The following is a 3,509-nucleotide window of genomic DNA, read 5'->3' on the forward strand; positions in this document are numbered from 1 at the left end:
GGGCCCTGGGAGTGGAGGTAGGCAGCTCAGGTAGTTAAGGTGCCCAAGCCCAGTCCTGAAGGGCCGAGGGCTGAGACAGCGCCCGCTCGGCCTCTCCGCCTCTCCACCTCTCTGCCTCCCTCTCTGTCCTCATCCCTCCTTCTCTGCTTCCATGTCTCCTTCTTCCCTTCCTCCATATCTCTCCTCTCTGCATCTCTCCTCTCTCCCTTTCTCCTCTCTCCATGTCTCTCTCCCCCTCCATTGTGAACTCATTAGCTGCAGGGCTGCAGGCAGGTCTGGGTCTGTGCAGGGTGGCTCAGGGGTGTCCAAGGAGACGCCTGAGGGCCACACCTGCCTTCTCCTCAAACCTGGCCTTTGGGGGGCCAGAAGGCATCCCAGTAGTCCCAGGGCTCGGCGAGGGTCAGGGGCAGGTGAGCGTCCACTTTATGGCCAGATGGCCCTGGCCTGCGTCTTTCCCAGCAGTTTCCACAAGCGCTTCCTTCTGTGAGCAGAGCCCTAGGGCTGGTCACGCAGTTAAACAAAGAGCCCCCAGCTCCCCGCCTGCTGCCTGCTGAGGGCCTGGCCCTCCCTGCTTCCTGTCTCTGAGGTGCCTGTTTGCGTCGTGAGCTGTTTACCTGGGCACCTGCTCAGCAGCAGCCCATCAAAGCCCCCCCTCAAGTGTGGTGAGAGGGCGGAGGAGGGTGGCCACCTGCAGGCGGGCTCGGGCTCCCATGAGGCAAAGCTGCTCTCTTCCTCACCTGGAGGCCCAAGCGCCACGCCAAGGCCCAGGCTGGAGAGCCCGCAGCCTGGGGTGGGCCTCGTCCTGCTGAGACTCCAGGGAGCTGCGGGGGCAGGGGGTCAGGAGCTGCAGGGGGCGGTGGCAGGCCTGTGGGGGGTCTTCAGGATCTGGGCCACACATAGGCAAGGGGGACGGGCGTCCCTCCGTGTCTTGCTGACGCTCGTTTCCTGGGTGGGATGACCACGAAGGACTCTGGGCTTTAACCACGAACAAGGAGAGAAAGGCATCCATGGGCCTGCAGGCGGCACGGAGGGTAAGGTGCTGCATCCAGTCCTGGCCCTGCCCGCAAGAGGGACTCGGCAGGCATGCGTGCGGGTGTGTGAGGGCGTGTGTGCGGGCGTGCCCCAGATCCTGTTAGAAGAATGGAGAAGGGATTTCTACGTGGCCATCCCCTGCAGGGGGTTGATTTCTCACTTTCTCTCTATCTCTGTCTCTCTATCTCTGGAGAGTCACCTGCCCTCTAGCAAATTGAGAGAGCAGTCCCACTGTGGGGCAGTGGCAGGCAGCCAGAGCTACATGGGAAGCCCGGGTCTGGGTGCTGGGCCACGCTGGACATGCAGGGGTGTGCACGCCTGTACTCGCAGCCGGGGAGGCTGGGTCTGGGCGACAGGGGCACCCTCTCCTCCCTGCCTTCGCTCTCCTGCTCGCTGTTCCTGCATGTGGTCTGTCTTTGAGGCCCTCTCCCCTGCTCAAAAGCAAATGTGAAACAGTGGGGAGGTCTGCGAGTCACAGGCGCCTCAGGGCTGAGCCGTGTGGTCCTCCCAGCCCAGGGTAGCCGAGCAGTTTCCACCCTCCTGGAGCTGGGCTCGGAGGCTGCAGGTCGGCCGAGCGAGACCCTTCCTAATGGATCCAGGTAAGGCTCTCTTTGTCTGATTGCTGGCTATTTCCAGAGTGGAGGGAGAGTCTTGTTTACTTAACCTACTGCCGTTTTTACCAGCCAGTCCCGCCAAGTGCACCCTGTCTTGTGTGCTGCGGGGTGCGGAGCTGTGGTCCGTGTGCGCCTCGCCCTGACCATGGGGAGCCCCTCCAGGAGAGGCAGGCGCAGCCCCTAAGCTGGGCGGGTGACCGAGGTTGTGCTCTGAGTGCTAAGTCCATGCAGGGACCCAGTGCAGGGCAGGGAGCTGCGCGACCGCCTGCCACTCCGAGCGTGCCGGGCTTGCCGGCGCTGTGCCTTCTGCCATCTTCTGAAGCACATCGGCGGGGGACTCAGCATCACGAGCATGGCAAGGGTGAGCGGTAAACATTTTAAGTAGGTTATCTCACTAGTTCTCCTTCTAACCTCCTGCACGCTGGCCTTGCTATCCAATCTACTTACAGACGAGAACTCTGAGTTTGAGAGCGGGCAAGGCCTCGGCTGCAACAGGGCTGGGCGGGGCCCTCCCTGCCCCCAGGCTCTGAGCACCTTAGGAGGGAACTCACATCCGGGCGGTTCACCGGCTCCCTAGGACCCCGGAGACCTGGAGGCCAGGCACTGGTGGCCAGCTGGTGCTGCCCTCTCTGCTAGCGTAGGAACCCGCAGCGGTGGGCAGAAGCTGACCCTGCCGCAGGTGCACCCCCGCGGACACGGGGGCCCTCTGCCCTCCTGCCCGACTTGGAGAAAGCGGCTGTGGCGGCAGACCGCGGCCCGGCCACCAGGCTGTGCCTCTGTGAGTCAGGCCGCCACATTCCGGTCCTCAACCTGACATCAAGACCCAGATTTTAAAAAGGCTAGTTGAATCGTTCTACCAGAGATGGCTCCGTCTCCCAGGCGTCTCCGGCGTGAGGGCAGAGGGCGCGCCCCTGACGACAGCAATCCACTTCCGCAGGGAATCTGAGCTGGGTTCGCAGCCTGTCTCCGGGACGCACTCACTGTCCACTTCGGGGCACAGGCCCAGCCACAGCCAGCCCTCCTGGGGCCCCGATCGGATCCACAGTTAGCGAGATGGTTATTACGAGGCGAAGGCCCAGGCTAGCCCTCCTTCGGCCACCAGTGGCCTTCCGTGAGGTCTGACATCTGCTGTGGGGTCGGTACCTGGCTCGTTACTGCGCCTGTGCTGAAGCCAGCTGGAAGGAGCCAGCCGCTGGTCCCGTCTGCACAGAAATGCCGGCTTCTCTCTCACTGCTATTTTGTGCCATGCCCTGTGTTCTATTTCATGATCTTAGTTTTCCTGATAGCTTCCTTCTAGCATAAATTCACTGCACTGGTGAATTATGTAAGTACTATTTATCATAATTCTGAATTCTTAGCTTAGCATAGGTAGTTGATTGATGGCATTTTAAGTAACTTTCATAATGATTTTAAATGATGAAATTAAAATAATGATTTTTAATTAAAAAATGTGACAGTTCCTGACTAGGACGACGGCAGACACGGAAACCGAGCGCCTGCACCCCGAGGCAAGACGACAGGTGAGACCCGGCAGAGAGCAGAGGCAGGTCTCCGCACAGAGGCCGCAGGGCTGCCCTCGTGCAGTCCTTCCTCTTTAGGTCAGAGAACCTCCCAGAGTCGCCGGGAGTCTGCGTGGAGGTGAATCACACCTGGGAACTGGGAAGGGAGCACAGAGCAGCAGACTGAGAAAGGACGCCCCCACGCTGGCGCTACGGCCCCACCGGCACAGCCGTGGGAGGGACAGCCGGGGAGGGACAGCCGGGGAGGGGAAAGCCAGAGAGGGACAGCTGGGGAACGGACAGCCGGGGAACGGACTGCCGTGGGAGGGGCAGCCGGGGAGGGGACAGCCGGGGAGGGGACAGC

The 3,509-nt window shown here is 61.6% G+C and overlaps 1 long non-coding RNA gene across 1 annotated transcript; it reads left to right on the top strand.

Moving 5' to 3' along the window:
* Positions 1-315: 315 nt before the first annotated feature.
* Positions 316-3,177, top strand: LOC102495611 (uncharacterized). The gene is made up of 3 exons (XR_337465.1): positions 316-410; positions 1,544-1,631; positions 3,104-3,177. It is a non-coding gene; the product is annotated as an uncharacterized LOC102495611 (long non-coding RNA).
* The last annotated feature ends 332 nt before the right edge of the window (positions 3,178-3,509 follow it).

Source organism: Tupaia chinensis, unplaced genomic scaffold, assembly GCF_000334495.1.
Source record: "Tupaia chinensis unplaced genomic scaffold, TupChi_1.0 Scaffold146386_1, whole genome shotgun sequence".
NCBI lineage: Eukaryota > Metazoa > Chordata > Mammalia > Scandentia > Tupaiidae > Tupaia > Tupaia belangeri.